We start from the raw sequence: 15314 nt of genomic DNA, 5'->3' as shown, positions 1-15314 counted from the left end.
AATGGTCGGTTATGGAGGTGAGTTATAAATATTAGTAAATTTTAGGAAATAGGGATTGAAACTTCTTTTCAGAAATACACTCAAGCACACTCATATCCCAGCGAATTCTTGAGTCTGCATTTGAGTTCGATTTCTGTAGGGTTCCTTCCATTGTCTTTACCTTTCATTTATCATTCTTGCAAAAAATTTATCTTTCAAGCAAATTTATCTTTCAAGCATTGTTTAATTTCCATGTCCAATTTACATTTCAGTGCCTTTAATTTCCATGTCTAAAGTCCTTTGATCTAGTTGAAGGCATTTTAATCGCTTTCTTTAAAATTCAATGCAAATCATTTCAATTTCAGTGAGTTCTATTTTTCGAATCCTTTATTTTACGCGTCTTTTAGCCTTTTGTACTTTTTGAACTTATTTCCTATCTTTATACTCGTCTAATTCGAGAACCTTTGATGCACTTATAGAAAATTGGTACCAACAGAAGAGGAGTAGGTTTCGCTCCCAAACCATTAGAATTGAACCACCATCGATTTGATAAAAATCAACAAAACATTTATATTATCTTGTTAGTTGCTACTACTAATTATCAAACCATGGCATGTGGCAAATTATTCATCGCACCTAGTTTTCTTATTGTATTGACATTGTTGTTATTATTATTATTATTATCGTCCTTATTAGATATTAATTACATGCCACGCTTTATTATAATAATTAATTCATTTCATAAATAATATAAAGATAAATATCAAATCAATATCCAAAAAATGTTAGCATTGATAAAATGCTACTTAATTTTTGTTATTAATAAAATGATACCTAAATAATTTTAAAATTTGACAAATATATCCTCGTATTCGTTGGAGCACAACTTCAGTGAGAACAATGTTAAGCTAATCACCAATTTTTGTTGACAAGACAAATTTATTTTGAACTGAAATTTTTAATTAGATAAATCATCACCCAATTTAAAAATTTCTTAATTCAATTGAATTTGCCCCGGTCCCTAAATTGCTCTATTCGATCACGGGTTTCGCAAATTGCAGAATTGGAAGATGCATATAACTAGGGCTCGTGAAAAATCTGCGACGGGAGAAAGAACCCATCGATGCAAACTTTCGACGTAGATGATGGTTCAGATATTGTGAGCAAAACCCACAATGAAGCATGCTTTTGTCCCCTTCTAGTGATTCTAGTGAAGTTGAAGATAACTGGCAACCCTGATAGATGGTTTCTGCGATGCCCTATGTGGAAGGTAAGTTTGGAATGTTTATGGATATATAACCAAGTAATCCGCTAGTTCTCTTTGTTCCGTCTTCTCTGGTTATTCAATTTTGGTGTTCAATCATTCTCTAATCTGTGAATTTCTTGTTTCGTACTAGAACACACAAATGCAGTACAGATATTTTCAATAGTTAGATGAAATACAAGAGCAATATGTGGAAGGAGAAGTATCTTCGGAAAATAGTAACATGGTGCGCAATCTAGAATAAAAGAAAAAAAGTAGAATCAATGTCAAGTGTGGGAATGGTGTAAGACCCAGAATTTTCGGAAAATATTATTATGAGTTAATTTCAACTTATATATTCATTAAAGACTTTATTTTTAGAAATTATTTTATTAAAAGTAATTAAATTAAGTTTTGATAATTAAATTAGAAATTTTACTTAAACTTATAATATTGAATAATTTTAGAAATTATTTTACTGGAAATAATTAAATAGATTCGGAGATAATTTTATTTTGAATCAATTAATATTCTTAAGTAATTTTATTATAATAGAATGTTTTGTGTAATTTTAGTAATTGAAAAATAAGAGAGAATTGTACAATTTAATTTAAGTAACTTTTATTCTGAAAAAGTTATGACTTATTTTATTCATTTGAACTCTTATTTTAGAAATTAACCAATTAAGAGTAATTAAATTAGTTTTATTAATATTTAGAGTTAAGTTAATTAATAATCTTATGTAATTTTTATAATTGGTAATTTGAAATTAAAACTCAGTAATAGAAGTATTATATAATTTAATTTAAAAAATTTGTATTATGATTGAATTACGGTTTATTTTATTAATTTGAGCTCTTAGAGATTAATTTATTAGGAATGATTAAATTGATTCTTATAAATACTTTGAGTTTAAGTTAATTAATGCTTAAGTATAATTTTTATTATAATTAGTTATTCTATACAAATTGAAATTAGAGTTTTGGTAATAGAAAAATAATGAAAAGTGATATTTAATTTGAATAATTAATATTTTTAGTTTAGACTGCATTTTATAAAATGTGATTAGTATGTTAAAACCCAACTACAAAATCCTTATCGACAATGGATCTTAGTGGCAGCAGCGGTGTTTCCAAGCGATAGAGGTGCGGTTGGTTTTTTCTCCGACAGCGGCTATAATGGAAACAGCTTCTTCTCTCTCCATTCGCGATCCCAACGGTAGCTTCTGATGGTGACTGCAGCGGATATGAACGGTGGCGCTGAAGGGACATGGTGGCAAGGAGCACAGCGGCGGCATTGGGTTCACGGACGGCGGTGGTGGCAACTAGCTTGAGTGCGACGACTCTTCTCTGTATCGTTCCAATTTTATCGGATGTCTCCGTTTCTGTTTTAAACGATGTTTGTGTTGTATTAGTTACTTTTTTCCTCGCCTTTATCTTTACAAGTTTTATAAGAGAGATAGGATTCTGATTATGTAATGCTTGTGTAGGATTCTGATTATGTAATGCTTGTGAAATTAATAATATGTATATATATGTATTCTTGTGAGTATTACAATTTGTAATGTATGAATGTAAGTTTTGAAAAAAAAATGGTTTAAGTTTTAAACAGTCTCCTATTTTAGTATTAAATAAGTTTAGAGTCGTCGTAATATCCAAGCTATCAGAGTTGCGCAGCCGGAAGCATGACGTTCTGATAATGAGGGTGTTACAAATGGCTTGGAAATTGATAGGAGGATGATGGTGCTATCTGTGGTGAATGAAATGAAGGAGCATCTTAAGAGAGTTGAATTGCTTCTGATTTTTATTTGTATGTTAATTGGGTTAAATCTGGCTTTGAATATGTTTTATTTGGCTAAGTAGGTGGATAGTATAAAATTTAAGAGTTTAACAATAACACTTTGTTACTTTGTAATGTTGACATCATTGTAATTGAGATGAATTATTCTTCTGTGAACGAATTAATCATGAATGGATGCTGTTTTATTCTTGTTCTGTGAATGAATTATTGTTGTTGTGATGTGAACAAACTATATAAAAGATAATGTTGTCTTTAAAAATGGTTGTAACAACAGGGTTGAATATAGCAAAATTCTATCCTAATTCCATTCTAATTGACAAGTTATAATATGTAATAATATTACAGATATTTTGTTTAGCACTAATGCTTAAGAATTCAATGCTCAAGGTCGTAAAACATAAGCTCCATTGTTCATAGGAGAGTCATATAATCCAAATTAGACACAACAAAGTATCACTAACATAACATGAAAATAGAAAACATAATTGTTCATAGTAATATACTTCAGATCCAAAATAACACTAACATCTTACAGAAAATTAGGATAGTACTAACGTCTCACAAAAAATTAGGACAGCACTAAGTCACTAACATCCCATAACATAAAAATAGAAAACATAAATATTCAGAGTAATATACTTCAGACCCAAAATAACAATAACATCCAACTGAATAACCAAGAATCTCATATCGCTTCTTCTTTTCATTTGTGTATGGCTTTGATGGTGGTAGTCCAGATGACTTTTTTCTCCTCAAAGAGGGGGTGAGCATAAAGCCTCTGAACCTGTTCTGGGTGGCTAGACTTACTGCTGCGATAATTTTTTTTAGTCACACTTAGTGGCCTAAATGGAGCTGATGTTTGGGCTTGAAAAATGGGTTTAACCATTGAATCTTGTGTCATTGATCCACACCCATTACCTGGGACTGCAACACTCAATAGCCTTGCTGAAATTAGAGCTTTTGACCCAATAGAAAGTCTGACAACAATATGCTTAATCCTAGTTTGAGGAGGGGGTGGTGGTGTAGCTATTGCATATTGGGTAGGAGTTGGTGGTATAGTTGAAGTGACTGCCACTCTTCCCCAAAAGGTGCTGCCTCTTCCTCTTGTAGAAATTGGGTTACCTCTTACAAAAGTAGGTCTGCCTCTCCTTATAGTTGTTAGTGCTGTTGGCTTTGTAGTCACTTGAGATGCTGTTTTTGAGCCAGTTGCTACTGTAACTAAGTTTGATGCTGTTAGTATAGTATCTACAATAGGAGTGGTGCAGTTGTTACAGTGGTCCCATTATTGATAGCGCTCTAGATCATTTTGGCAATTAGTTAAAAAAAGTTATATAAATTTAGATCCAACACTTTATAAACAACAAGTTAAGTTAAATTGCACTCTTTACCTCTTTAGGCTGATTTTGTGGATAATTTTGAGTGTGTTGTTCCTCATCTGCAACATAGACAGCATATGTAGCCTCCATAGTATCCTCCTAATTTACTTCTTTCTCTCTAGCTTCTTCCTCATCAATATCTTGCATCGCAATTGCTATTTCAGTTAGTTTCTCTGGACAAGTTCTACTATTATGTCCAACCTTACATAGACATAAACAATGAAGTAATTCAGCATTTACATACACACAAATAGTTCATTTATATTTTATAAATAGAGGTTAATTAAACATTTTGTTTGACTTACCCTATTACAAGTTTGACATGTTATCTTGCCATATCTTTTCTTGGCATTATATTGGCTCCTAAAACATTGCTCTGTGATGTCCTTGGCCTTCTTCTTTGTAGGCCTATCAATAGGCCTCTTGTATGGAGGAGGGATACATGGCAACTCTTCATGTTGCTTCCAATACTCTTGACTTGGTATGCTATTAATGTGAAACTGACAAGTCCTATCGTATGCCTCTATGATGAGTTTGTGATAGACATAATTTTCAGGCTTTTCATTCTTTCTTTGGATTACTGCAATTCCATGACAGTATGGTAGTCCAGTGAGTTGCTACTTTCTACATGAACATGTTCTCTCCCATATGCTCGCTCTCACTCTATGTTGTCACTTTCTAATTTCAAATTGGCTGTGCTCATCATTACCAACCCATTGTGCTTCCCAATAGTTAGCTTGTCTTTTCTCCTTTTCTAGTCTACTGATTTGTACAGGAGCCAGCTTTTCAATGTAGGCCATTAGTGCATCTTTGTTAGTAGCTATTGTCTTCATGATGTAGAACTTAAACTTCTCAAGTATTGTCAAAATATTCTTTCCTCACATACCCACAATTGTGAATTAAAAGACTCACAATTGTTGCTTGTCAGATTATCTACCTTTGGCCACTTAGAAAACCTTGATCTCAACCATTGTTCTTGCTCAAAATTTGACAAATACTCCCACACTTGTGTATTGATCCTTTTCACATTGGCCATGGCATCATTGAACTCCTAATCAGTGGTTGCTTTCGCACATTGCCAAAATGCTCCTTTTAGCTCTTTATCCTTCCATCTCTTATTCAGGTTTTCTCCACATGTGCATACAATAAAATATGTGCTTAACACCCAGCATGACATCCTATAATGCTGGTATTAGTCCCTACGTTGAAGAGTAGATTCAATAATTAGAAGATATTCATGCAATGATATAAAAAATCTAACATGACAAAAAAAAGTTCATAGTGCATATTACCTTTTGCTGGTCAGACATAAAAATCTATTTATTATCATTATAGTCTCTTATGTCGATATGTAATTTCTCAAGAAAGAATTTCCAATTTTTTCTAATCTTTGCATTCACAACCCCATATGCAATTGGAAACAGTTAGTTGTTGTTTACATCCTGAGAAACGGTTGTTAGAAATTTTCCTCCAAAGTAACATTTTAGAAATATCGCATCCAATGTAATAAAGGGTCTACATCCTGCTTTAAATTCATTATTGCAAGCAGCCAAATAAATATACAAGTTTCTAAACTTTGGCAACCCATCTGGCTATGGAGTAGTCTCTATGTTTATTCTTAACTCAGGATTAGCTTTCATTATTTCATACCGATAGTCTCCCAGCCTTAGGTATTGATCCTTCTCTGTGTCTTCAATGACATCTTTTGCCTTTTTCATAGTCCTATACATCATCATTTGATTAACCGAAATGTTATACTCCACCTTAAATCATTCATGTGTCTCTTTCTGTAATATGTTGGGATGGATTCTGAGTCTTAACACCATCTCTTCAGCAACCTAAGAACATGTGATTGACTTATTTTTGTTGTTTCTCGGACAAGAATGTCCATCTACAAATATTTTAATATGAAATGATGCTGGATAGTTGGTCTTGGTATAGTAACACAGCCAAGGCAGTCGGGGTCATAGCATATCATCCTGCATCTCTTCTTCTCATTCCTAATATAGAATACATGTCTCCTAATTTGTATGTTGTACTTTTGCACTACTGCTTTGAAGTGGTCCATGGTCTCGAACTTCATGTTCAACTCTAGAGTAATTTTTCCATACGGTGTCTTGGTGTTATGTTGAGAAAATATAGGTTCCGCTTCATCATCAAATCCAGAAGGGCTACATAGTTCTTTAAACTCGTATTGATATATTTCAGGTCTATTGTCTCCATCTACTCTATTTGGGTTAGACACCTCTATCCTTGGTGCTTCGTTGTATTTTCCAAGAACAATTCTTTGTCCAAACGGTTGAGGTCTTAGATAATTTCTTCTTATGTTTGGATTTTCATCTATTTGTGTAACATCATCTGTTACAAAATCAGTTAAGAAAGGTAAGTATCTCCTGCAACTTGTGCAATGATACAACATGTTTTACAGCAATGATACAATATTTACTGAGATATTATCTTAGTAAATTACAGAAATAAAAGGTTTACCTGTTGTATTTTCTGTAACAATTTTCTCTATCATCATATCATCCACAATTGGCTGGTCCAAATTAGTACCTTCATTAGCACATGAGAAGTATTTTGATTGTGGTCTTTGTTGGCATTATCTTATCAGCATCATTAGCATCATTCTCATATATGACTTCATTTACTGTCTTAGCTTATTCAGATTCACTAGTCATTCTTTGTTGGGTAAATCACTTGGTGGTGATCTTGGATGCCTCTTTCTAACTTTCTTAACACCCTTCTCTGGAGTTAATGCCATTTCAGTGCCATTATTCCCATTCACTTCATTTACAGCTTCATTCATAGCACCAATCACACCTTCAATCAACTCATTGACCTCAATAGTGGCCTCATTCACAATTCATTCACCATATTCACTTCAACAGCATCTTCATTCTCCTTATCATTAATCTCACCAACTACCTTATTAGTAACTTCATCTTCGTGCACATTATTAGCAGGTGGATTGATTTTATACACACTCTCACTACTACCATCAGAGACCATATCTTCGTCAATAATGTCGGAGTTGACATTAATAGGGTAATCAAAATAAAGATGGACAGTGTTGTCATTCTTCATAGCTCTCTCGCATATCCTCATAACTTCAGCATCCGTCCTAAACACTCTCAAATCCTTAGCTAAATCTAGATCAGGTTCTAACCAATAAACTGTAGTATATCTAGAGTAACCCAAGTATATAAATAAACTTTCAACAAAAAATAAATTGCATGTCTCCACATCCACCCTATGTATCTCAATTACTAAACTCTCTTTGTATGTCATATTATCTTTCCCACTCCTTTGCAAGGAACCCATGTGATGATACACAAATATAACTAGACGATCCATCTAAAAAATAGTAGAAGGATGATGGAATGAATAAACCAGAAGTTATAAGAGCAAAAAACAAACAACAAAGATGGTGAACTACTAAAACAATCAAAGTCATCATAAGATTGTCCACAGAGGCAATACATAAAACCATGGAATGAAGCATAACCTACCTCTTCGTAATGTCGTTCACAACGAAGAGTGGAGTCGCGATGATGCCTCTTGCAATCCCTTGCACTTGAAGTTCCAGATTCGACAATATTTCTCACATGCTTTTGTTCTCTTTCGTGCCAAGATCGACTTCCACAACGTCTCTCACTCTCTACGTGACCTTTCAATTTCGCTCGTAGTGAAAAGATGGGAGATAAACTTAGTCACAGTAACTAGTAATAAGGGTAGCTAATTAGGGCTTAGGGAAAATTCAATTGATTTAGGAAAAATCCAATTGAATTAGGAATTTTTTAAGTAGGATGATCATTTATTTAATTAAAAATTCTAGCTCAAAACAAACTTGTCTTGTCAGTAAAAATCGGTGGCCAACTTAGCATCGTTCTCATCGGAACTGTGCTCCGGCGAGTATGAGAACACGCTTGTCAAATCGTAAAATCATTCAAGCTAAGTACCATTTTATTAATAACAAAAATCAGATACCATTTTATCAGTATAAAAAATTTTCGAGTACTAATTTGATATTTACCTCATAATATATAGATAAACTAACAAAACTGAAAAATCATATCATCGTATCATCAAGTGTATGTGCATGCATATATGGTCTTTAATTAGTGCTATATCACCCAGCTACCAAATTGCATGCCATATATGCATGCATATTATTGCATTTCGTAATAATGTGACAAATTAAACTTTTCATGAAATACAAATTTTCATTGCTGCTATAGCTATTTTTTTAATATGAAAAATAAACTAATTAAATCTCTAGTTTCTTAATTGATATCACTGATGCGCGTCATTCACATTGACGTAGTAGGGTTTATTAGAAGCATAATAATGTGTGTTGAACGTTCTAAATAAACATGGCTTTTTATTAATTTGAAGTTACAGTATGTATATGTGAGTAGTTATTTATTTGCTTTGCATCTGAACTTCATAATTGTGGCATCTACCTCTTTGTATATGTTGTTATTGACTCTCCATCACACCTAACTAACCATATATTTATGAGTGCTATATATCCCACCGCAAGAGTGGTTCATTTCATTTGGAAGCTTACCCAATTCTTATTACGGATTATCAAATAATTAAACAATATTGAAAGAGGAAAGTATTACTTTTTAGTTCTTTATCAAATGTCTTATTTTTATTTCCAAAGGTTTTAAATGAACCTAATGTTATCTTACTATCAAATATGAGTGAAATATTTAAGATCGTTAGTGCTTGTAATTGAAAGTGTTATTATTAATTAAGTTTCATACCCTAATATGTATGAATATTTTAATATTATGATTTTGGAACTAAGAAAAAAGATAACCATGTTTACGACTTTACGTTAATTGTTAAAAGATATTAACTAGAAATTACTCGATAAATAATATAAGTTAGTTGACAATGAGACTAATATAGTGGCACGGTGCACCGACAATGACTTAACCATACTTAACTAATTATATTGTTAGTGTACATATATATTATTACGGATATGACATGATATGAGACATGTTAACACACAAATTTTAAATTTTTATAAGACACAAAAATATAATATAATATATATAAAATATAAAGTATTTTTAAATAAGTTATAATTATATTTTGATATTTTATTGATATTAAAATATAAATTAATTTTTAATTATTTTTAATATTTTTTTAATTATATAAAATATTTTTATTTTAATAAATAATAATATATATTTTTTTAAATTTATTTTAAAAATACATATTAAGAATAAGATTGAACACACAGATACGTAAAAGTATTTAGATGTATCTAAATGTATTTGAAAAAAAATTTGTTTTTCTATTAATTAAGATATACATGTGTCGAATAAGTGCCAATAAATATTGAATATAAAATGTGTTCGATATAGTAAAGTGTCTGTACTTTATTTTTAATGAATTAACAAAATTAAGTCTATTAAAAATATTTTAGGATAAAAATAGATTATTTAGGATAAAAGATTTTTTTTAAGTGTTATTATGTTAGAGATAAAACTGAAATTTGGCGTAAAGATTAGAAGTTGAAAGCAAACACTTGTCATAATTATCAATTATACGAAGCATGTGAACAATTTAATTTGGCACTCATGGCAATGCTATATAACGCAATATAAGTAAGTGAACTCAATTATTACTCATATTATTAGAGTCAATAAAAAGTAATATGAATTGTGAATTACTCTCTCTATATATATATAGTCTTTAAAATTTTTTAAGCTAGCTTTTGAAAAAGAGACAGAAATTAAAAGACAAAAATTAAAATAAATCTCAGTGTTATATTTGGTATAAAGTGAAAACAAATACTGAAATAAGAATAAAGTTCTAATTTAATTTATACAAAAAATAAAATTGAAATTAATTAATTGAAATGAGAATATTTTAGATATAAAATGTTATTAAAATTTTAGTCTTTATTTCTAAAAATTTCAGTTTACTATGTCTCTATTTTTTGGAGAGACTTTGTTAAGTAGACAATGACTTTTGTGAACAATATGAACAATGGATGACCCAATAAATTTAAAAGTAAAAATACATTACACCCTCAAATTACCCACCTAAATCTTAATATTAGAAATCAATCATCTACACACCTAATGAATTGAATATCCAATATATCCATTGTTCATATTGTTTAATATTTTTATTATTTACTTATACTTTTTTTTTGGAGATACTGAAATCTTGGGGACAAAAACTGAAATTTTAGTATCAATTTCTAAGTCAATAAGCATGTTATTGAATTCCAGTCTCTCAATCTCCATTCTAATACGTTAAAACAAACGCTACCTAAGTGCTGAAACTAAAGAAGTCTAACAAAAAATGATCAAAAGCTAAGCTACCATTGTATATCTTTTTCAAAGACGGGTGTAATAACTAAGTTTTTCACCAAAAGATAAAAGAATTGAGCCTTTAATGTAATTATATGAATTGATGATGGATAGGAAAATCATGGATGCACCTCAAAGCACAAGTCATCACCAAGACATATTTAGCTCAACTAACCAAAAATGCTAATTAACACAATGCTACCTACCTAAGTACCAAAGGAACATTGTATTAGTCGTCTTTGTTAGAAAATGAATATTGAGAGAGAAGAAGGGAAAAAGATAGATAACTGCAAGGAGTAGGATGGAAGAGAAACCAAACAAAAAAGGCATTAAAGTGGGTCACAGTTGAATCTATATCTGGCATACCGTACTCCAAAAAAGAGTAATGCACACCAACATTTGACGCCCATTTAAAACCTCATCCTTTGGCTTGGAGGTACTATAAAATCCCAATTAGCTCAGGCCTTTTTGTGTCACTTCAACAACCAAAATGGGCACTAAAACAAGCTTGTTTTTATTAGCTATGTTGATTGCTTTGTCACTTTCTAGTGTTGGAATGGTTCAAGGCAGCAGCAGAAAACTTCTGGCACCAACATTTCCTGATTTTGGCAGCTATGATTTTCCTCCATTTCCACCAGTGACTGACTGGCCTGAGTACAGGTTGCCGTTTACAGTTCCACAAATACCCTCTAATATTCCATCAGCCTCATCATTCTTCTCCCCACCTGCCCAAACTACCACTAGTACTCCTTGAGGCTCATTTTGTAATTTTAAAACCTTAGTGTTCCTACTTCCTAGTGCTGATGGTTGCATATGATATTATTGATAGTCTTGCATGCATCCATGATATATATATATATATATATGATGTATTTGCAGTAAAATAATAAATGTTGGAGCACACAAGTTACGTACCTATGTGGCCATGTCATCACTTACCCATGTTTGCATTATTCCTTAGATTATTAATAATGTTGGGAAATCTATATGCTATTATGCTTTTGACGAAAGGAGTAGTAAAGAAATAAATTAGTGTTTCAAAATTATGGAAAAAGAATGTGGCTGCTGGGATTCGAGCCCAGGTCTCCACGGCCACAACGTGGAATTCTTACCACTAAACTACAGCCACAACACGATAACGGCAAGGAATACGCATTAAATGGAATCATGCGGAATGGGTCTAGTTCACGAAATTTCCACTATCACCTATTAGATTATTATCTCCCGGACGAAACTCACCAGTCACCATAGAAATAGTAATGTACTGATAGATTAACAAAGTTGTTATTCAATCAGATTCTTAATTTAAGTGTCCAAAATAACATGATTAAAATAAAATGAAATGAAAAATTATTATCTTTAATAAATAAATTTTTATTAATTTATATGTATAAATTATAAAAAAATATAGGTATAAACTGTATTAATTTATATATGTTTATTATATATAAAACGTTTATAAATATAAATTATTATTAATTGAGTGTTGACTAAAAATTATAATATTTACTAATAATGTAATATTATTCAAATAGAATAACCAAAAAAAAAAAAAGTAGCGTTATAGTTTTCTTAATCTTTAAAACATGGTTGTGGAAAAGAAGTGCAATAACGCTTGGCAGCAACAATTAATACCAAGCAATGCTAGTTCCCCACTCCAAATAAGCTTTGTTGAGTCCATTCTTTCTGTTGTCGGTGTGCCAAGAAGAGTTCATCTATTAATTAAAATATTACTTTAATATTCTCTTCTTATTAATTAAAAAATATTTAATATTAATATTGACATTTAATCAAAGTAACATATAAAAATATACATGAATGAATCTAAAAAAACTTGCTTGACATTCAATTGGATCATAATTGCTACCAGTGTTTAGATTGGATCTGAAAGGAAGAAACAAACAAATGGTGGTTAGTGTGATCAAATTGGTGTAATGATGTAAGTGGTATAGGCAAATAAGTGGATGAGACATGACAGTGGTGTTAACTATTAACAAAGTGAGGACATGAGAAATGATATTTATATTATTATTTTTTCATTGTGCAGCAGATAAAAATATATCAAAAGTAGTACAAATAACACGATTCATTATATTCCTGAACTAGTTTATAAACTAAATTTCTTAAAGCCGTCATATATATACTTTTAAATGGTTGTATTCCTTTGTTGTTAATAACATAATATATTAAATGGAACTTATTAGCAAGAGCCAAGAGAGTATATAGTGTTATTTTCTTTACTTCTTACTAATTACTATATGGGATTAAGTCATGTATGTGAGGTGTACATGAATTTAATCATATGTAACTGTAATACTGCAAAATTTGAGAGAGTAATTGGCGTTATGTCCATTGGCTTTCCACTCGGTTATTTTATCTTATCCAATCAAACAGGGATGTTCAAAGTGAATCCAATTTAGTTTACTTTATATATTTGCATGCTTTTTCATCCACTTGGTATTGCCTCACACATACCAGACACCAACACTATGTCACACAACAAAATCAAAAACGAAATGTTCCATTTTCACTAATATTATATCTACACATTCGCTAAAATTTTGAGAAATTTTGACCCCTCATCAGACGTATGAGATATTGGATAAATAGAATATTTCGATTTGTCATTGCTCAGTATAAAAGACACCACAGATATGTGGCAAATTGGCAATGCAATGATGATTAAGAATAATGATCATAAACTTCTCTCTTTAATGATCAACATTTCTTTTTAGTTTTCAATGTCATATTATTCTTCCTCTTGGTTCAAATCACAAACAATTTAGGATGGTTATTATTCATTCTCTTTTCAAAAAGAGAGATGATATGGGGTATTTGAACTAAACTACATCATTATTATTATCATCTCTCCCAAACTCCACTATTCTCAATTCCATTACCCATATTATATAACCACAAGAGACATAAGCATGTTCCATTATTTCACTTTGCATATAAAGTATAAACCTACTTCCCACAACCATTAAGTGCCTCTGATAAAGCTAAAAAAATAAATAAAATCCATTAGTAGAGGAAAAAAGAAAGCTTGCCGAGGCTAAAGGGTATTATTATGCACTTGTGCTTTTCATTAAAAAGAACGAAAAAAAAAAAAAAAGTAGAAAGCAATCAATACCATATGGCAACTCCTTGCATTGTATTGTAGTGAACATCTATATAATATTTAATGAAAATTGGAGAGAGATTTTATGTTCAAATTATTGTTAATTTTCAATACCATATGTATAATTTTTTGTTATTTTTATAACTTGAATCTAAATATTTTAATTATAAAAATTATTATTTTAAGTAATTTTATATTTATAATTATTATATTAATTTTTAAAAAAGTAAAGGTAAGAAACATAAAGGATAAGTGGAATCCCTGAAATCTAGCAGAGTCTCTGAAATCAAACCACACTTTGGTGTAACTGCAACCGAAAGAATGGATCTCATTATAAGATTTTCGGGTAGTTGGCGCTTGTGCCCCCCACTCTAAGAAAAAATGGTGTAGCACTATATACTTAATTAAATTGTAGCATAAAATTATTGGATTCTTTTGGCCTCTTTATAATCGGAAAAAATATTTTAAATGACCATTAAAAAGATTTAATTATTAAAAAGAATCTTTAATACTAAAATTGTTAAGAAGGATCAAATTTTTTTATAATATTTAAGAAAAAAAATAAATTTTTTTATAAAGAGATAAATATATTCTTAACTATTTGTTTATTTATTTTTTTATAATCTTTAATATATGGTGTTTGATTCTCAACGTTATATAAATATATATGAATATTCACTTGAAATTAATTAGTTAATTAATTTATAAAAAAATTACTTTAAAAGATCGTTAGGAAGATTTAATTATTAAAATTTTAATTCTTAATTTTTTATTTATTTTTTATAATTTTTATATTAACAAATTTTTTTTTCTAAAATTTTAATAATTTTTATTATTTATTATCTTTTTATACTTTTATGATCTTTTGTTTTTTTTTCTCGTTAGGTAAAGATTATAAAAATAAATTATTTTATATTTTATTAATATGTATGAAATTTAAAATGATTGAATTTTATATTTACTTTGAAAAAAATTTAATCTTTTTGCGGATAGAGTAGAGTAGGGTAGAGTTTAAAATTTTAAAGTACGAGTAAGGTTAGGATTGAGAGATTCTCAATCTGCAGATTAAATATGATAGAATTTTAATGAAATTTTTAACTTGCAGGTAGGGTTAGGATAGAGTCAGACCCTATCCTACCCTATCCATTACCAGTCCTAGATAATTAGCACAAATTATTGTACATTTGTTTAAACAAATGGGTGAATTATTCACTCGACTAATTAAAGTTGATTTTTTAAAATTATATTTAAAGTCATAAATATGATATTTAAAATAAAATATTAATTTTTTTTGAGATTTATATAAAAATATATTTTAAATTTATTTTTATCTTAAATATCTCTTTATACTTCCTATAAATAAATATATATTTATATATTTAAAATAATAAATTTTTAAACAAAATTTAAATTTATGATAAATCAGTATTGACTTGTCTTAAAAAATA

General features: G+C 30.0%; 1 non-coding gene across 1 annotated transcript; it reads right to left on the bottom strand.

Moving 5' to 3' along the window:
* Positions 1-11802: 11802 nt before the first annotated feature.
* TRNAH-GUG (transfer RNA histidin (anticodon GUG)) lies at positions 11803-11874 on the bottom strand. Its single transcript has one exon. It is a non-coding gene; the product is annotated as a tRNA-His (tRNA).
* Positions 11875-15314: the final 3440 nt, after the last annotated feature.

Source organism: Arachis ipaensis, chromosome B3 (genome assembly GCF_059453495.1).
Source record: "Arachis ipaensis isolate K30076 ecotype BB chromosome B3, ASM5945349v1, whole genome shotgun sequence".
NCBI lineage: Eukaryota > Viridiplantae > Streptophyta > Magnoliopsida > Fabales > Fabaceae > Arachis > Arachis ipaensis.
Note: the sequence above shows the minus strand (reverse complement) of the source record. Positions and strands in the feature narration are given on the sequence as shown.